Here is a 22,162-nt window from a genome sequence, read left to right on the forward strand (position 1 = left end):
TTTGGAAAACTCTTGTATAAAACTGTTTTACAAATGAGGCAGTTCAGTGCCTTTTGAGTGCATTTGAAGCACATATTCTACAATATACAAACAAACACAAACCAAGTTTTAGGAGGTTTCAACTGTGTTGCGGCACTGCTGTCAAATTGTTTTCTCTGTCACTTTAGATCAGGGGTGGACAAATGGCGGCCCCCACGCCGCATGCGGCCCCCACCTCCTCTTTTTGCAGCCCTCAGATTAATTTATAAACAATTGATATAAAAAAAATAAAATAAAAAAATAAAATGGTTTTACTTGTAGTACTGATACCGTCCACTAGACTCCTAGTTACGTCGCGAGCTGCGTACATGATTTCAAATACCGCAAAATAATCTGTGACGCATTTGTGTGTATTGTGTTTGTTTCCCGGGGAAACCCTCACAAGAAACACCTGCTGTTGTTATGTATGCTGTGACGTTAAGTTGCCTCTTGTAATTATGCCTTTACAAGCTTAAAAGTTGTATTTATCATCTGAATTTGGCGAAACAAGTTTAATATTCTTAAAACCAAGACTTTATTTATTTGAAATCAGATGAAAACAAACTGTCACGGACCCTACCATGTTATCTATGATTACTACGCTTTTCATTCATAATTTCAGCGGGAGGGAGGGGGAGTGGCGCTGAGGAACAGCAGAGTGCGGGCTGACAGGTGTCTGTGTTGACATTCCCCTTATTGTGGAATAAGGGGAATGCAGAGACTGGCTACAAGTGTTTTAGGTTCAAGTTAGATAACTAATGTCTGGGTTAGTGTTCATGACTTCATGTTTATGTCATCTTAATGGTTAATCTCAATACACACACATTTTCCGTGCTTTCCAATAGTTTAAAATCGTTTTATTCCACTGTTTAATAACCTGTTCAATACAAACATGCCACTTGTAAAAATGAAATAACATTTATGTGAACTAATATCTGTTTAGTGAGCTTATTAGAGGATGTTCCCATTTTTGTGGGGATATTCCCTTTGATTGTAAAATGTCAATGAAGATGTCAGACTTAGTATATTTGTTAATAATTACAAACAACAACACATGGAATTTGTGTGTGTGTGTGTTCCAAGTGAATCTGCGGCCCCCTGGTGGCCAGTACATCAATTATGTGGCCCCCACCACCATCAATTTTGCCCATCCCTGCTTTAGATCATTCATCATCATCATTTCATTTAATAGTGCGTGTGCGCGTGTGTGTGTGTGTGTGTGCGTGCGTGCGTGCGTGCGTGCGTGTGTGTGTGTGTGTGTGTGTGTGGAATGGACATAGAGGTTTCAGCTGGTTATGTAACAGAGAAGCACCCTGTAGCCCGGTTTGAATCATAAACACACACTCACCGAGGCCCGGCTGTTAACTCACTAACAGCCGGCCTCCTGTCAAATTGCTTTGAATCAAAGCAGAAGACATGTGTTAAGCCCAAATGTTCACAAAACGTTCACAAAATCGAGAAAAAAGTAATCTAAACAATGTTGAGGGGAGAGAAAAGTGTACCCATCGAATCAAAATCTGATCGTAGGAATAAAACCAAACCCATTAAAAAGTGTCCAAACAAAGAAAATATCCCCCTTTATTTTTATCCCAAATGCAAGAAGAACCGGAATTGTTTTAAACAGGGGACCAGTCTTCCTTCGTACATTTCATCATATTATTTACTTGTTCACCATTTGCCACCATATACAATTGTTGATACTTTTTTTCCTTACTTTTAGAATGACTGAATTAGAGTGACAAAATCATGGTACAGAAGCAACAACATAGTTGTTGTGGTGGAGCACTACAAGTACCTGGAAGTGCACTTAGACAACGGACTGAACTGGAGGATCAACACTGACGCTATGTACAAACCCATTGTTCGTGATGGCTAAGGGGCGGGATATCTAAGCGGTTGACCAATCACAAGAGAGCCAGCCAGCTAACCAATCAGAGCAGACTGGGCTCTGGTTTCAGACAGAGGGTGAAAAGAGGTGCTGCAGCACAGGCAGGATGAGAACAATAAAGAACTTTTTGAACTTTAAAGCATGGAGACATGTCACAGTGGAGAAACTAAATAAAAATACTAACCTGAAAATGAGCAGCATACGTCATCTTAAGACAGTTTACAATTTATATCGAAATTAAACCAGCTCTTTTATGACTATTTGACAGTAGTGTATGATTTTTGTAGTTTAAACTCTACAGAGGCCAAACTGAACAGACATTGATCAAAGATGCCACATTTCAGCTTCCCATATCTGGATGAGTTTGAATTGGAGTGTGATATCAGAGCTGACAGGCTGATTCAATTTAGGCATAATCAGATTAGAGCGCCTGAATGCCGACACACATCCCGGTGATATCAAGTGCTATCTGAATGGCATAATGCTGTTAGTGAAGGGGCCTGCAGTGATGGAGGTATATCATTTGAAATCAGAGCTCTAGGGAAGAAGTGGGTGGTTGGGAGGTAGGCTTTTGGAAAGAGTGTGTCAAATGTAATGAGGAAATAGAGCAGGGAACAGGCAGGTGGGACAAGTATTGACACTTACCTGCCTGTACTTCAGACCAATCCCAAATGTGTTTAGATGATTTAGCAAAGCTTTTCATTTACATTCCTGACAGTCAGGAATATTTGTATTCAAGTGGTGTGGAGAGATTAAGAACATTCTTGGGGCATTCTACCGAATTAGTACAAACAAGAAACAACAAGAAAAACTATTTAACAAAACAATTAAGTATTCAGACATAGATATTTACTAAGAATATGTTATGGTCTATTTAAACACAAGGCATTAAATTAGATAGTGATAAGCTTAATATATAAAAAAAATATCATTTATACAGGTAGGGTACTTTCTATTGGGAAGTAGCTGTCCCCAACCCTGACATCTAAATTTCAATTTCTGTAAATAACACATCAAATTTTTTTTTTTATTTTGTTCAATGGTGTATTTAGAAGACCTTTATGATTACATTCAAACAGAAGTTGGAATATTTAGATTTATTGTGGGTATCATTTTTTTAATAAAAAAACTACACTCAAAAAATCATTTCCCCAGTTTTCATGTCACTACCGAGACACAAGGGGTTTTAGTCCAATGGCTGAGCCTGGTTTTTAGCCACACCCCTGCATTTTTGACAAGGCAGTGACTCTGCATCCCTGTCCCTCATGGCTGAATGGCAAGTAGCTATATCCCATACTTTTGATATAAATCTGTTACAGAATCTGAAAATTGGCATGTAACCTTAAGAATTGTCACTACCGAACACATATTATCTTCAATTGAGTCAACTTTTTGGGGGTTTTATGCAAAGTATTAGGTTTTTATGTGTGTAAACCTCTTCAAAAACATGTATGCTAGCCATGTTCTTGCTAGCATTGTTTAGTTATGCTTAATTTTAGCTAGAATCGTCACTACCGAAACAGTCACTACCAAAACATATGGTTACGTTTCGGTAATTGACATGATCGTTTCGGTAGCGACAAAATGGAATGGTAAGCAGGTAAATCCCAACATTTTTAAATAAAACTCTGAAAATCAGTGTGTTACTTTAAAGGTCTCTTCTTATACTATTGTTAGGCATATATTATAGGTCTCAGATATATAAAAAACATTGGGTGTTTTGCTCCAAATACCAAACAGATCATGCATTCTAGCTTAATCCCCCTCTATTTCAGCCTGTTACTAAAGTGCTGATTCTGGGTCAGTAGCTTCAAACATTCACACTTCAACATAAGGCATGTTATGAGTTAAGATTAAGTATTAAGGTTGAGGGAATATGATAGAACCTTGACAACAAAATACTGTGGTCACTACCAAAATTCTGGATGTTTTGTAAAAAATTAAGTATATTGAGTTATCAACTAAAATAATATGATACTGATTGGTTTAATGTATGTTCAATTTCAACCATCATCAACTCTGGAATCAATATGATCAGTATTATACATTTTACAAAGAAAGTTTGCATTATGATTTTTATGGATTGTGTAACTTTGAAATTTGATTACAATTTTTAGTTTATTGATTTAATTGGGAAAACCCTCAAGAAATATTTGTTAAAATACTATTTAGAGAAGGGAAGGTAAAACAATCTTAACAGGATAATATAATACTTTTTTACTACAGTGTATGTACTATGTACAACAACAACCTACTCCATCCTATGCAGTTTGGTTTTAGGACCAATTATTCTACTGAGACTGCATGCTGCTATTTAGTGGAAGGAATCAAGGCTAAGTTAGGAGGGATAGTTGGAGCAGTGTTCCTTGACCTGCAAAAAGCATTTGACACAGTAAACCATACAAAACTCTTATCAAAACTCAACAATTTCAACCTGTCAGTTAGCACAATACAATGGGTCAGGTCTGATTTAGCTGGTCGTTCTCAATATATCCGTATAAATGATAAACTGTCAGAAACTAAGCCATGCTCAATCGGAGTGCCACAAGGCTCAATTCTTGGACCGCTGTTGTTCAGCATATATATTAATGATCTCCCATCTGTTTGTGAGGATGTGGATGTCCAGATGTATGCTGACGACACGGTGTTTTACACACATGGGAAAGATGCTGAACAGGTTTCCTCTAAGCTCTCGTTGACACTGCACAAAGTTGCTCAATGGTTAAATGACTCGTGTCTTACTTTAAACACTAACAAAACAGTGACAATGTATTTCACGAATAAGAAAAAGACAACCACGCATCCACAGCTTCGTGTGAATAGTAAAATAATTGAATACGTCAATGAGGTCAAATACTTGGGAGTGATCTTGGATGCCAATTTGACTTTTGAAAGCCATATTAGAAGCATGACTAGAAAGCTGAAATATAACATTTTCAAATGTAAACATATTTGGAACTCATTAACCATAGAAGCATCGAAAACCTTTTTGCATGCCATGATACTATCACAATTTCACTACTGTATAAACTGCTGGTCCCAAGCAACTAAGACTGCTATGAGACCACTTGAGGTTCTTTATAAACAAGCCTTAACAGTTATGGATATAAAGTAATTAAAACACCATCATTGCAATATACTGTCCAAATACAAACTTTTCAGTTTTTATAGTCTTGTTTTACTTTCCCGAGTTCGATTGGTATTCAGAATCATTCACAATTCTACAACACCACCATTGAGGAGCTTTTTAAGTTTCGCCATGAGCAGGGTTGCAGAAACTCCAGATGTGCATCAAATTCAAATCTAACCATCCCTCTGCCTTTGGACGATCAGCATTTTTGTTTACGGCCATCAAGCACTGGAATACTCTTCCAGTTGAACTTAATACCTGTACTGATTTTAACTCGTTTTCCTATGGTGAAAAAAAAATGATATTAAGCAACCAGTCATGTCAACATTAATTACACTGTATCTGAGTTTTTTTAAATTTGAACTGTATTGTCATACTATATCTTAGATATTTTATTTAAGTGTATTTGAAGTGTACTAAGTATTATGTTCGTAACCCGTATTTAGATCAGGCTTTATAACACACAGATCTACCTCAGCACCAAATCCCCCCACAACCCCCCTCTCACACACATCGAATCCTGTCTGACTGCAATAAAATCCTGGATGCAACACAACTTCCTCAAACTCAACAGCAATAAAACTGAATTCCTCCTCATCGGCTCCAAATCCACCCTCAGCAAAACCCCCAACCTGACACTCACCATCGATGGCACCCCTGTTTCCCCCTCCACCCAGGCACGCAACCTTGGCATGTTATTCGACCCCACCCTCTCCCTCGACCCCCACATCCGCCAAGTTGTAAAAAACCTCATTTTTCCACCTCCGCAATATCGCCAAACTCCGTCCCTCTCTCACCCGCCCCGCAGCTGAGCGACTCATTCACGCCTTCATCTCCTCCCGCCTTGACTATTGCAACTCACTCCTCTTCGGCATCAGCACAACATCCCTCAACAGACTCCAGCGTGTCCAGAACGCAGCCGCCAGACTCCTCACCCACACCAAATCATGGCATCACATCACCCCGGTCCTCAAAGAACTCCACTGGCTTCCCGTCTCACACCGCATTCACTACAAACTCCTGGTCCTCACCTATAAAGCCCTCCACCATCTGACCCCCCCCTTCCTCACTGACCTCCTCATCCTCTACCAACCACCCCGGTCCCTCAGATCCACCTCAGCCGGTTTGCTCTCAATCCCCAAGGCCAAACTCCGGAGCTTCGGGGACAGAGCCTTCTCTGTGGCAGCCCCGAAGCTCTGGAACTCCCTCCCCCAAGACCTCCGTGAGTCTGATTCCCTCACCCTGTTCCAGTCCCGTCTCAAAACCCACCTCTTCAACTCTGCTTATCCTTACCCGCCCCTCCCCCCTCTGAACCAACATCCTCCTGACTGCTTTTCTGTTTTTGTTTGTGTTTTTGTTCTTGTTTTGTTTGTCGACCTGACTCATAATGTAAAGCGTCTTTGGGTCTAGAAAAGCGCTATATAAATCCCATTTATTATTATTATTATTATTATAATTATTTGAGTGACCGAGATCATGTAAGTGTACTAAGTATTAATGTATTGAGCTGTACTTAAATCAGGTTTTAAAATTGTTTAACTGATAGAGATCATGCAATGTTGTTATTTGTTTATCTATTGTTATGAACCTGCCTGAGGACCACAGATGGAAATTAGCTATTAGCTATAATCTGGCATATTGCATCTCTTCTCTTTGCTGAGATTAATGTTTTTGTATGCATGGTCCTTCTATAAATAAATACAAATAAAATGTTTCGGTAGTGACCATTTTTGGTAGAGGAAGAACATTCAAATACAATCTGAAAATACATTATAAAAATGTACGTTTATTTTACTAGATGTGTAATTTAGATATGGTACAAAATATATATGGACAAAGTTTTTGGAAAAAAACATACAACATTTAAAAACATTTCCAACCTGACTTTCTACCGAATTGGACCATGTATGAGACACCTAGGAGAGTTCATTTAAATATACCAATGACAATTCCCTCAAAGAACAGGCTTGTGTTTGTGAATCATCTCCTAAAATTAAGGACGGGGGGCATCAATGCCACAGGAAACACATTATTTTTAAAAAGGTGCGTTCTGCGCTCGCTCCATCGCCATTTATCATCATGTCACATCAACGGAACAGGCAACCTTTTCAAAGAACCGTATGCCTTCAAGATGTAATTAAAAGATAAGCTGTAAGGTGCAGTGGGAGACTCTCCGGCTGCATTTAATGCAACAAAAGTGTTTGGTGACAGAAAAAAACTAGGTGCAAGTCCGAACCTCCAGCAACATTTTAAGCTACCATTAAGATTTATTTCTGAAAGGTAAAATTCACTTGTTGCACATCTTTGAAATATGTCTTCCTCACACTGGAGATAGTCATTGAGAACGTTGAAGAAAATTCATAATATTAAGAGTCAAACCTTTGTTTATCAATGTGTATGAGTGTTTGAAAAAACTTACAGTAAAGGAATGGAACTTAATCCAATGAATACTTTCATACTCCAGTGAAAGAGGAATGTTTACAAGTTGAAAGATGAAATAAGAATCAAAGGACATTTTAACTTAGAGCAGCAGCCACTTGTTGTCAGAGAGAGGAAGTGAGTGAAGTCAACCTCTGGTCTCTCAATTACAAATCAACATGCAAATAAGACTGAGCTTGTTTAGATGTACAGTAGGGCTGCAAAAAACGAATAATTTGATAATCGATTAATGAAACCAGGGCTCTCAAGTTTTGAACAGAGTTGAGAAATACAAGGTGTGGCGTGTGAGCGTGTGAATGGAGTGAAATGCGTGTGTCTCGCGCCAATTGCGTGAGACTTGAGAGCTCTGATGAAACGATTAATCGACCATTCGGACTATTATGTCTTGCACAATTCTCTCAAACGCTCTTATTTAGCCATCAACTTTTAGATTTAGCTTGAGGTTGTTTAGGCATGTGGAGACTAACAATGAAGATAAAGATGAATACTTGATTCAAAAATACATATATTATTAAATGAATTAAACAAAATTAACATTGCTTATTAAATTAAATAAATAATATTTCACATCAAAAGAAACAACAATATTTTAACAAATCGTATTAAATAATGTGATAACAAAATAGCTGAAACTTTAACAAGAAGCAGCTTTCTTTGTGTGCTGAATTGATGCTCACTTCTCTACTTCCCCTCTTCTACGACCAGGCCAAATATGTGGCCATGATTCGTCATTCCATCGATGAGGTAAGTCAGGCATTAGAGATTCTGGATCAACCTCAGGGGTAGACAGTAAGGGTAAAATTCCACTGACCCTCCGGGCCGGTGGAATTGTATTATCACTGGCTCCACCATTGTAAGCACTGGCCCGGAGCATTCGTCCAAAAAAACTCGACTAATAATGAAGAAAATTAACACATTTGTTGCAATAGTAATTTATGCACTAACTACATTACTACTTGTACTACAACATTTGAATCATCAGTTCTTCCTCATTTTCCTCAATTGTTCTTATTTGGTTTATTAAAATAATGATATTGTGGTCATTGTTAAAAAATGTCTGCTGTTATTATGAGTATTATTATGAGTATTATTATTTGTATAATGCGCTTTCTGCCTTCCAGGAGTTAGACATGTAATAGCTATGTAGTAGATTAGATTATAACCTTCATTATCCTAAACTGCTGGGACATTTCCTTATAGCCAATACCTTTATATTGTCTACTCTTCACTTACTTGTCAGCATAGGTCGGCATTGATGTACAGAGCCGACAGAAGACCTTGTTTATATTGGCATCATATTGAGAGGTGCAGCCAGTGACGCGTCATAAAACCAGGAAGTAAGCCGCTGGTTCCCTCGACAAAAAGCTTCTCCACAGGGTTTTGTAAAATAGCTGGAAATAAGGTCTGTGGAAAACAAACCCGTTTGATAAATGCACGTTTTGTTCAGCCGGATGGGTTGGGGATGGTTAAGGCCTACACTGAGAAGAGAAAGAAGACTGACACCCTGCACCATGAGCAGACCAAACATGCACAAATGGCATTTGCACAAGATTTTAAAGCACTAATGAGTGCTACATAAGACATGGGCAATCCATTCTGTGAAATAAGCAGTGAATATCTTCTTGTACTGGATACTAGAGACCTTGCAGATGCAGCAGTCATTGACACTCTGAACCAGATTGAGAAACTCGGAAAGGACGGGTATGACACGTATACAGTGGAGGAAATAAGTATTTTATCCCTTGCCGATTTTGTAAATTCACCCACTTACAAAGAAATGAAAAGTCTATAATTTTAATGGTAGGTTTATTTTAACAGTGAGAGTAAGAATATCAAAAAGGAAAAACCAGAAAATGAAATTATATAAAAGATAAACAATTATTTGCATTTAACTGTGGGATATAAGTATTTGATCCCCTTGCAAAAAACAAAGATTCTGGCTCCCACAGACCGGTTAAATAAGTCCATTTCCTTTTGGAAAGTACCCCTCATATCAACTTGTTACCTGTATAAAAGACACCAGTCCACAGAATCAATCAATCAATCAGATTCCAACCTCTCCACCATGGGCAAGACTAAAGAGCTGTCTAAGGACCTCAGGGACAAGATTGTAGACCTGCACTTGGCTGGGGTTGGCTACAAAACCATCAGCAAGCAGCTTGGGGACAAGGTGACAACTGTTGGTGCGATTATTCGGAAATGGAAGGGAAAAAGATTGACATCAATCAACAATCAATCACCCTTGGTCTGGGAATCCACACAAGATCTCGCCCCTTGGGGTATTGATGATCATGAGAAAGGTGAGGTATCAGCCAAGAACTACAAGGGAGGAACTTGTTAATGATCTCAAGGCAGCTGGGACCACAGACCCAAGAAAACTATTGGTAACACACTACACCATAATGGATCAAACACTGCAGCGCCCGCAAGGTCCCCTGCTCAAGAAGAACGTGAAAGGCCCTTCTGAAATTTGACAATGAATATCTGAATGATTAAGAGAAGGCTTGGTAGAAGGTGATGTGGTCAGATGACACCAAAATGGAGGTGGAAACATTATAATTTTGGGGTGTTTCTCTGCTAAGGGGACAGGACGACTTCCCTGCATCGAGGAGAGGATGCATTCCAAGAATGCAGGGTTGTTGGTTGTTCCTCGAGTCTCTAAAAGTACAATGGGAGCCAGAGCCTTTTCTTATCAAGCTCCACTTTTGTGGAATCAGCTTCCAGTTTGTGTTCGGGCGGCAGACACCCGTTTTTAAGAGTGCGCTTAAGACCTTCCTTTTTGATAAAGCTTATAGTTAGGGCTGATTAGATTCAGCCCCTAGTTTTGCTGATATAGGCTTAGTTTGTCGGGGGACATCTTACTTCTTCCTTCTCTCTGTCTGTCTATACCTGTGTACTCTCATGTTCCGATTAACCCAGCTTCCCCAAATGTCTTTCTTTTTGGTGTCTATATACGCCGGGATCCGGAGTCATGGATGATCCTGCGGTCCTGTGTCATGGATCGCGAGTCCTGGATCTTGAGTCGTGGCTGTGGTCCTGGATCATAAGTCCTGGATGGATATCCTCGTGGATTCATCTTCCTATCATACACACATGCATTTCCAAACATTTGGACTACCTATGTTGCAAATGTATTATCTTTTCAATTTACACACGGCATCTATTTCACGTCTGTCCGTCCTGGGAGAGGGATCCCTCCTCTGTTGCTCTCCCTGAGGTTTCTCCCATTTTTCCCTTTAAACTGTGGGTTTTCTCTGGAAGTTTTTCCTTGTACGATGTGAGGGTCTAAGGACAGAGGGTGTCGTATTGTCATACTGATATTCTGTACAAACTGTGAAGTCCACTGAGACAAATGTAACATTTGTGATTAGGGGTGCACCGAATGGGAAATTCTTGGCCGAAACCGATACCGAAAATAGGAAACAGTTGGCCGAAAACCGAATGCCGAAAGGCCGAAAATGATTAATAGAAATATATATATATATATATATATATATATATATATATATATATATATATATATATATATATATATATAATGTATACATTTTTTTACCAATGTTGTTCAGCTGCCTGATTATGGAACAATAAATGATTATGGCAAAACTTAACTTAAATAATAATCACTATTATGGGTCCATAAAACATTTATTCAGCACTTTTGAATGCATACAGCACATTAATTCCAAGTCAAGTACATTTTCTTTTCTCTCTAGGATAACTACAACAAAGTGCATTCAGAACAAAGCCACGGTGCTTTAAAACTGCATAAACATCTAGGCCAGTAGGCCTACACCAAAATAGTGTAAATAAAGACTGTAACAGCCAGGCCTTCAACAACAACAAATGCACCTATAAGTGCAGGCATACAAATGTGCAAACTGGATAAATCCACTGTAACTATTTACAAATGAAATTAAAATTTAATTTCAAGAATCTGTAAATAAGGCTGTCTGTCCTCATAAGCAAAGTAGTAAACATTGTATAAAAGATACATAAAGTGAAAACTGGATACAAAATCCACAATCAATTACAAATTAAATTACAATTTCAAGAATCTGCAAATAAGGTGGTCTGTCCTCATGAGCAATGTAAACAACATTGTATCATTTCGATACCGAAAGTACAATATATTGAACACTGTGCTGCTGTCATTTCCCCCTAATGATAATCTGAGATGGTGAATTATAACTCACAATGAAAATTGTTCAGGAAAGTGGGTATAGAGTGGACATGTAGAACTAGATAAGCTTATGATAAGCCAGCCTTGTCTACTTATTAAGGAAAAGTGGGAAGTTATTTTTAATGAACAGTAGCTTCTCTGCTTTATAAGCCATAAGTCTGTTCCTCTTCTCATCAAGCACATGAGAGGCAGCGCTGAACAGTCTCTCGCTGTCAGTGCTTGTGATTTGATCTAACTCCGGATATTTGTCCGGGTGTTTTGATTTCAAGTGGTGGAGTAATCCCTAAGTGGTGAAAGCCTTTGCAGTTACACCCCCTCGAGAAATGTCAGCTGAACACGTTTTACAAATCGCAATCCGCGCCTCTTTCTCTGATATTTTTAAATATCTCCAAGCGGCAGACATGTTGGCTGTGAGCCAGCCGCGAGCATGGTCGCGCGCCGTGCTTGTCGCCGCGTTTTGATTACGTCATCACAACAACACGTTAGCTTACCAACGAAAGCCGAAAGGGCCTTTTTAACCATTTTCGGCCGATAATTTTCGGCGGACGAATATTCGGTGCATCCCTATTTATGATATTGGGCTATATAAATAAACATTGATTGATTGATTGATGGATGGATGGATGGATGGATTGATTGATTGATTGATTGATTGGTTGATTGATTGATTGATTGATTGATTGATTGATGGACGGGGCCATGTACTGTAACATCTTAGTCAATAGCCTCCTTCCCTCAGCCAGGACACTGAAAAGGGTCATGGATGGGTCTTCCAGCAGGACAATACACCTGAACATACGGCCAAGGCAACACAGGAGTTGCTAAAGAAGAAGCACATTTAGGTGATGGATGGGCCTAGCCAGTCTCCAGACCTTAATCCCATAGAAAATCTGTGGAGTGAGCTGAAGTTTTGAGATGCCAAGAATCAGCCTCAACACCTTAAGGATTTGGAGAGGATCTTCAGAGAGGAGTGGACCAAAATCCTTCCTGAGATGTGCACAAACCTGGAGACCAACTGCAAGAAGTGTCTGACCTCTGTGCTGTCCAAGAAGGGTTTCTCCACCAAGTACTAACACATGTTTTGCAAAGGGATCAAATACTTATTTCCCACAGTTTAATGCATATCAAATTGTATCTTTTATATAATGTACATTTCTGGATTTTCTTTTTGATATTCTTACTCTCACTGATAAATTAAACCTACCATTACAATTATAGACTGTTCATTTATTTGTAAGTGGGCAAACTTACAACATCTGCAAGGGATCAAATACTTATTTCCTCCACTGTATGTCAGTGAGCGCCTGGTCGAACAGAAAAAGCCCATCAAAGGTCCCATTAAAAGGAAAAAGCTCCCTCTATTCAGCCAGCCTCCAGTCCAAGATAAGTCCAGGTCCCAACAACAGCTCTCATCTCTGAAGAATGACTGTTCTCTGTTCTCTAGGCTGTACATTGTATCTGAGATACGTGATGGAAGTCTGGATGAGTTTTTTGGGATTAATTATGTGAAATATAATAAACTTCGAAACCAGGCATGTCCATCATCATTGTCACAAATGGGCAAGCTCAGAACTGGTACCAAGTCAGACTTGGTTGGTGGGCTGTTTGGAGGACCTGATGTCTTTACAAGAGAATGCATCCCACCAAACACTTAATGCCTCATCCTTGATGGGGCTACTCTTGTGAACATGCTACGACCTGGTGCTGCTAAGACGTTTTTTTATTATGCGCAGAAAGCGTTCTCACCATACATCCTGTCTCAGCTGGAGCATGTCAGCAGAATTGATGTCGTGTGGGATGAATATTTCCCCGAAAGTCTGAAGGCTGAAACACGCAGCAAGAGAGGGAAGGGAGTTCATAGACGCGTTGAGCCATCCAGTGTCATTCCTGGAAACTGGCCAGAGTTTCTGCGCATTGAAGACAAGAAGGCTGAACTGTTCTTCTTCCTGGCAACCAGTGTGACAGCCCTCAACACTGGCAAACAAATAATCAGTACTTGCAACATGCACACATGAGGAGGCTCATACCCGCATCCTACTGCACCTAGGAGATGCTGTGAAGGAAGAGTATAGCAAGGTGTCAATACGCACAGTTGACACGGATGTGGTAGTAGCCTACTGGCAATCACAGCAGCCCAATCGACCCAGGCCTGTCGTGAACTCCTCCTGAATGTGTCAAGGTAGCAATTCAGTACACTGCCCTTTGCCACTGTGGTGGACTGTGTTTTCAGAACTAAGTCTGCATTTAGTTGAAAACCTGTAATATTTCATATATATGATGTAACATGTATGACTTTACCATAATAAATATGTTAATGGTTTACTGTGTATTTTGTTCCCTGAATACCACATACATATAGTTAGCTACATTCTAGCATGTTGTAAATAGTACCAATGCATTTCCCATCCTTGAAAATTTAGGATTAGCCACCAGAATCAAGATCCTAGGTGGTCTAGATCCTAAACTACTGGTAAAATAACAACCAATGCCATTGGCGCCATTGGACAAATTTGCGATGGCCCTATAGCCAAAAATCTTTCTTAGGGCATGCTCTAACAGTGTGCCAAATGTCATGCTTTTATCATCAAAAGCACAATTATTTCACATATCTGCTGGACTATTACAGTGTACCAGGTCCTTATTCAGAATTCTTATCAGAATTCTCTGAGTTTTTATCAACTTTGGTACTTAAAACAGATAAAGTAATTATCTTAAGACCTTCCTTTTTGATAAAGCTTATAGTTAGGGCTGTGCAATTTAATCGATCCTGCGATATATATCGATATTTTGTTTCCCGAGAAAGTATCGATATTTCAGCCGAGGGTATCGATACATTAACTCCCATTCAAATCCCCCGTGTTCCGCCTGGCACTCTGCTCGCTGCCCATTCCCCCCCGTTCGCTTTGCATGAAGAGCGATTACGTCAGCCAGCCGAGCCGCTAGTGTCGCTGTAGAGCATTTCTAGATACAGAGACGCCGGTGTCTTCTTCTCGCAGTGGCAAACATTAACCACACTGGAGAGGGTCTTCTCTACCGCCGGAGATATCGGCCCAATCCCAAACCACTCCCTCGGCTCCCTCCTGTCAGATGGAGGGAGTAAATACAGCAGCAAGCTTTGGGACGGCCTCCCCTCTCTCCGGCAGAAACAGGAAATGCCGTAACTGTATGTAACAACGGTTTCAAATCAGCATCTCTTAGACAAAAAGTTTAAATGAATAACTCAAATAAAACTCCTAACATCTTTCATTGTGTTGCAAAGCTCTTTTAGTTTTAAACCTGATGTTTATAAGCTTATTAGTTTTTGCAACGGTCTGTAAATATACACAACTTTATAATAAAATGCACACATTTACCTTTTTCTAGACTAAACACAGGTATGATCCTAAGTTAAAACATATGAGGTTATCATGAGGTTGTTAACATCGCAGTTTATCAGTGGATGTTTGCTGGAACTACTTGAAAGCACACAGCGTGACTCCGGTCAGGTAGAGACCGGTCTCAAGTCAGCATCGCTGCAGACTCGCTGTTTCAGGGCTTGATAGCCCACTCCCCCTCCACACCGCTCCACACTCGTAGGCGGACCCTCCGCGTGAACGCGCAAACGGAGGGGTAGGGTGTAGGGGGCGGTTTGGGAATGGGCCATCGTCACTGCTCAGAGAAGTGCACTTCTCCCAGACCACGTTGATCAGATTATATTCCTGAACAAAAATCTGAAGAGAATGTAGATGCAGTTATGTAGAGAGGAACCTTTTCTGTTTAGTGTGTTTGGCTTAAATGTTACTCCTTTGGACTTGAATTATTGGCTGGTACATTTTACATTAAATGTTGTTCTTAGTGACTTGAATGATTGGCAACCTCATATTCTGTGTTAAGCTAAAAATGCTGTAAAAGAATCTGTTCAGAACAGGCCACCTGCTGCACCTTTTAATTCTCCATTGTCCATTGTGATACTGCACTTTATGTACTTACGTTTCAAAGGCTTGTAAGCTACAGTTGGCACAGTTTCAATAAATGAAACTAATTTTCTCACCACATCTTTTGAGTCATTTTGTCCAGCATTTGCAAGCTGTAGACTAGTCTAGTCAGAGCCATATATTGTATAATTGATGCTTTCAGTTTTCAGTTGAATTAATTCAATCCAAGTCAATGGAACACTCACAAGATGTCACCAAAATCACACTGTCCCTTTAAAATCTTTCAGAAATGATGTAAGTGTATCGAATTATATCGAATCGTATCGAATCGTATTGTTGGCTGAATATCGTGTATCGTATCGTATCGTGAGATTAGTGTATCGCTACAGCCCTAATAGTTAGGGCTGATTAGATTCAGCCCCTAGTTTTGCTGATATAGGCTTAGTTTGTCGGGGGACATCTTACTTCTTCCTTCTATCTGTCTATACCTGTGTACTCTCATGTTCCGATTAACCCAGCTTCTCCAAATGTCTTTCTTTTTGGTGTCTATATACGCCGGGATCCGGAGTCATGGATGATCCTGTTGCTGCGGTCATGTGTCCTGGATCGCGAGCCCTGGATCTTGAGTCGTGGCAGTGGTCCTGGATCATAAGTCCTGGATGGATATCCTCGTGGATTCTTCTTTCTATTATATTTACATTTCCAAACATTTGGACTACTTATGTTGTAAATGTATTATCTTTTCAATTTACACACGGCATCTATTGCACGTCTGTCCGTCCTGGGAGAGGGATCCCTCCTCTGTTGCTCTCCCTGAGGTTTCTCCCATTTTTCCATTTAAACTGTGGGGTTTCTCCGGAAGTTTTTCCTTGTACGATGTGAGGGTCTAAGGACAGAGGGTGTCGTATTGTCATACTGATATTCTGTACAAACTGTGAAGTCCACTGAGACAAATGTAACATTTGTGATATTGGGCTATATAAATAAACCTTGATTGATTGATTGATCTTCCATGTCTACAATTCTGGTTCAGTAGATGTATTTTTATATCATATATGACCTTTTGTTAATGGTACAGCAATAGAGGAACCAACCCAAGAAAGCAAAGTGCAGCACCCAGGTACAGTCCACACCAACCATTTCATCTGAAGACAAGCAAGCGTTTGGCCAAATGTAGGAAGAAGGATTAAGAAAAAACGTAATAAAGATCTTTGTAAGATAAATGCTGTGTCTCAATCTTGACTTCCATCAGTACACTGCTTGTTGGACACTGTGAGCACTTACGCAGTGTGTGAATTTCAAATGGGGAGCGTTGCCTCAAATTGCACAATGTTGCAAAGTCCTTACCGAAAGTAACGTTCAACGCTGTTATGGCGCATTTCCACTACAGCGTGGAGCTCGCTTTAAGCGTGCCGAGCCGTGTGGGGCCCGTTTTTGGTTGCGTTTCCACTAAGCGTAGTACCACCTAGGGGTGCAACAACTAAACGACTTAATCGATTGAGATCGATTACCAAATTAGTTGCCAACTAATTCAGTCGTCAATTCGTTGGTGACGTCATCACGTGTGTTTTACGCTCCGTTAAACTCCAACGTTATCGGTCTTTTTATCGGTACTGGAGACATTAAAAAAAAAATATGTCATATGTATTATTGCTACATAAACATTATATCGCAGTCTTAGTGTCACCAACTCGTTTCTAATATGTAAAAAGAAAACGAAAATGCGTCTGATGTACTTTCGACCTTTCCAATCGAGACGAGATCTCTCTCCCCGGTCTGTGTGCGAGGGAGCGGGGCAGTTTACACACACGCGGCTGCTACATGCAGCAACACACGGTGGGGATGGCGGAGAGAAGCGCTCCAAGGTGTGGTTTAATGTTACCCGTCTCGATGTGGACAATGCTCATTGTCAAGAGTGTTTAGCATGTAAGGGCGGTAACACAAGCAATTTGCCTAAACATTGACCAAAAGTGCACCACATTCTGACGGAGAAATGCACCGGGTTCGACTGTCTTTCTAGTAGCTCTGTAGCCCCATCCACGAGTAACTTTTCCACGTCAGCAACACACGCAGTCAAAATTATACAAACATGGGTTAATGATTAGAGGTAACTTGAGTTATTTATTTTGTTAAAGTTTCAGCTATTCTGTTTACAATTCTATCATCACATTATTTAATACGATTTGTTAAAATATTGATGTTTCTTTTGATGTGGAATATTATTTATTTAATTAAATAAAAAGCAATGTTAATTTTGTTTAATTAATTTAATAATATATGCATTTTTGAATCAAGTATTCATCTTTATTGTCTTCATTGTTAGTTTCCACATGCCTAAAACAACCTCAAGCTAAATGTAAAAGTTGATGGCTAAATAAGAGCGTTAGAGAAATTGTGCAAGGCATAATAGTCCGAATAGTCGATTCATCGTTTCATTAATCGATAGGTTAATCGATTATCAATTTAGTCGTTTGTTGCAGCCCTAGTACCGCCTAGCGGGTACTATTTCACAGTTTTTCTGGCCCCATAAAATCGAGGTTCTTTCCGGGCCAACAACCAGGCTGAGTATGCTAAACTAGAGAAAGAATCGCTGGCAAGGGGGCTACAACTACAACAAAATGAACATATTTGACCGTGATTTTATTGTAATACACGTTTCAAAATGATGCCGAAGTAACAACATACTGATACCGGTTAGTAAAAACCATGAATTAATGCTTTGACAAGTCTGCAGACAGACGGCAGGCGAAAAACCTTTTAGAATGCGTGTTGTCTAAACGGAGATCGGCTAAGCTAACGCAGTGTATGCTCCGACTGTCCACACTCACAACAACGGCCTATACAAACATAAATAAACCAGCGACTGTATTCGCCATGACACAGACAGTCTGTGGTTTGTACTTGTTTAACTTTTGTCTAGTTTCTGAACAGATATGAGGAGCTCTGAGCTTGAGTGCTAACAGCTAACGGCTGTGTTGTTTTTCTGGGGTTCTCATTGAAGATGACGTCACGGCTCCGCCTACACTGCGTCACTATAGATACTACCCCAGTTCCTAAATGGATATGCGCCATAAAGTGAGCCAGTTCTAAAAAGGCCTAACCATACAGAGCGAGGCCGTGTAGTGGAAATGCGCCATTAGATAGTCTTCAGAGAAGCAAATCAAAAGGACTCCTTAAATAACCCAATATATTTAATGATGGCTTCTTTTCTAAACCAGTAATGATGTGCGTCTAATAATAACCATCTGCGGATTCATAGTGTACTGCATTTTGCCATACTTCGTACATACAGTGGGGTAAAAAAGTATTTAGTCAGCCACCAATTGTGCAAGTTCTCTCACTTAAAAAGATGAGAGAGGCCTGTAATTTTCATCCTAGGTATACAACTATGGGAGACAAAAATGAGAGAGAAAAAAATCCAGAAAATCACATTGTCTGATTTTTAAAGAATTTATTTGCAAATGAGGGTGGAAAATAAGTATTTGGTCCCCTACAAACAAACAAGATTTCTGGCTCTCACAGACCTGTAACTTCTTCTTTAAGAGCCTCCTCTGTCCTCCACTTGTTAACTGTATTAATGGCACCTGTTTGAACTCGTTATCAGTATAAAAGACACCTGTCCACAACCTCAAACTCCACTATGGCCAAGACCAAAGAGCTGTCAAACGACACCAGAAACAAAATTGTAGACCTGCACTAGGCTGGGAAGACTGAATCTGCAATAGGTAAGCAGCTTGGTGTGAAGAAATCAACTGTGGGAGCAATTATTAGAAAATGGAAGACATACAAGACCACTGATAATCTCCCTCGATCTGGGGCTCCACGCAAGATCTCACCCCTTGGGGTCAAAATGATCACAAGAACGGTGAGCAAAAATCCCAGAACCACACAGGGGGACCTAGTCAATGACCTGCAGAGAGCTGGGACCAAAGTAACAAAGGCTACCATCAGTAACACACTACGCCGCCAGGGACTCAAATCCTGCAGTGCCAGACGTGTCCCCCTGCTTAAGCCAGTACATGTCCAGGCCCGTCTGAAGTTTGCTAGAGAGCATTTAGATGATCCAGAAGAGGATTGGTAGAATGTCATATGGTCAGATGAAACCATAATAGAACTTTCTGGTAAAACTCAACTAGACGTGTTTGGAGGAGAAAGAATGCTGTGTAGCATCCAAAGAACACCATACCTACTGTGAAACATGGGGGTGGAAACATCATGCTTTAGGGCTGTTTTTCTGCAAAGGGACCAGGACGACTGATCCGTGTAAAGGAAAGAATGAATGGGGCCATGTATCGTGAGATTTTGAGTGACAACCTCCTTCCATCAGCAAGGGCATTGAAGATTAAACGTGGCTGGGTCTTTCAGCATGACAATGATCCCAAACACACCGCCTGGGCAACAAAGGAGTGGCTTCGTAAGAAGCATTTCAAGGTCCTGGAGTGGCCTAGCCAGTCTCCAGATCTCAACCCCAGTGTTTGCCCTACCATTGTCTTGGCGGGGCGCTGCGCCCTGCCAACGGAGCCCCGCGCCCTGCCTGAAATTCAAGGTGGTTTTTTTTGTTGTTTTTTTTTATTTACATTTTTATTTTTTATTATTTAAAAATAAATACATATATATAGCACCAAATTGCAACTGAAGTAATCTATCTACGGTCACTTTTCACATTGAACATGTGCTCTTTTATTAAATAAACTAAACGCCTATGTTATTTATCCAATGTGCATGTTTCAGTGTCCACAGCCTTGCGTATTCACATTCTCCCTTCGCTCTGTTTCTGAAGGGCGGGGCTCCGCTCCCCCCCCCCCCCCCCACACACACACGCGCGAATGCACAAACTCACAATCAGAGACAAGAGCGGAGGAAAGGAGGAGAACAACAGCTCTGCTGTCTGCCCGTTTATGTGTGTCCCCAGTTTCAAATTCGTTTATTATTATTTTTTAACCGCAAGCCGTTATCGTCACGGGAGAAGGACACACACAGCCTGCCCAGGTGGACGCGCGCGAACGCGACAACGAACGTAGCGTGCGCATTCTAAAAATAGCTCACAGATGGTGAGCAGGTACCGCGGTTTTGAATTTCAGTATTGAATTTGACAGAAAACAACAATCAAACATCAGCAGAAGAATAGTCTAATGAGTTGGGTGAAAAAAAAGACAGGAGATGTGAGTTGGTTTATTCAGTAAATTAGCTCAGGATAATTGGATGTTCTGTCACTTGTTGATGGGAGGCTAATGCAGGATTTGCTAGCTTGATGCTACCGGCATTTAGCGGCTGTGACTCAAAAAATTGCCACTTAAAATGTATCGTCAGCAATGTATGACAAGCAGACTGCTTGTTTAATGTTAGACTCACACCAATAGCTCAATATGATCATAACACGATTGCTTTCATATCAGAGATCAGATGAGGTGGAACTGCCTCCAGCAATAGAGGATGAGGCAGAGAGAAGCAGCAGCAGCACAGGGTTGCAGCAGGTATGTTATATGCTGTAGTCAGGTGATTTAAATGTATCAATGAAAGGAAGAAGTGTAGGCTACATGATAAGAAGGGAATACAGTTTGAATTAAAGTAATAAAGTACAGTGTAACACTGTACTTTATTACTTTTTAATGTACAAATACTTTGTTACTGTATGATATCAATAACAATAATCCACAGCTCCTCTCTCTACTCCAGAGGATAAAAAAAATCTGGGTTCCCCGAAAAAAAAATTGGGGTACCCGAGCAGCACCCTGCCAAGGCAGTAAACCTAGGGGAAACACTGAACCCCATAGAAAATCTTTGGAGGGAGTTGAAAGTCTGTGTTGCCCAGCGACAACCCCAAAACATCAATGCTCTTAGAGGAGATCTGCATGGAGGAATGGGCCAAAATACCAGCAACAGTGTGTGAAAACCTTGTGAAGACTTAAAGAAAACGTTTGACCTCTGTCATTGCCAACAAAGGGTATATAACAAAGTATTGAGACAAACTTTTGTTATGGACCAAATACTTATTTTCCACCATAATTTGCAAATAAAGTCTTTAAAAATCAGAAAATGTGATTTTCTGGATTATTTTTTTTTCAAAAAGTTGAGGTATACCTAGGATGAAAATTACAGGTTTCTCAACTTTTTAAGTGGGAGAACTTGCACAATTGGTGGCTGACTAAATACTTTTTTGCCCCACTGTATGCACTCAAATAGCCCATATAAGTACAGAAGTAAAAACTATGGAGACATAGCAAAAGTGAAGTATTTTATTAATTCTTTGTAGGCCATCACCAAGAGACTATTGGCCCTTTTCCACTGCAGGACCTAGCACGGCTTAGCACAGCTTAGTTTGGCCTTGGTAGGCCAGGCTCACTTTAAGCTGCGTTACCATTACAGTTTAGTAACTGGGGTAGTTACTATAGTAACGCAGTGTAAGCCGGGCGATCGGCTGTTCGGCAGGCGGAGCGACGCTGCGTAAAACTGCTGTGACGTCATCTTCAATGCGAACCACAAAACCAAAACATCAGCCGTTAGCTGTTAGCACTCAGAGCTCCTCATATCTGTTCAGAAACTGGACAAAAGTTAAACAAGTACAAACCACAGACTGTCTGTGTCATGGC

General features: G+C 40.3%; 1 protein-coding gene and 1 long non-coding RNA gene across 2 annotated transcripts in view; one reads left to right on the forward strand and one right to left on the reverse strand.

The window, feature by feature from the left end:
• Positions 1–22,162, reverse strand: part of rptor (regulatory associated protein of MTOR, complex 1) — a 259,618-nt gene that overhangs the window by 131,326 nt on the left and 106,130 nt on the right. The window lies entirely within an intron of this gene.
• Positions 17,365–21,265, forward strand: LOC307018191. Its single transcript, XR_013802362.1, has 2 exons — positions 17,365–20,623; positions 20,969–21,265. It is a non-coding gene; the product is annotated as an uncharacterized lncRNA (long non-coding RNA).

This window comes from Notothenia rossii (genome assembly GCF_949606895.1).
Source record: "Notothenia rossii genome assembly, chromosome: 1".
In the NCBI taxonomy this organism is placed as follows: Eukaryota; Metazoa; Chordata; class Actinopteri; order Perciformes; family Nototheniidae; genus Notothenia; species Notothenia rossii.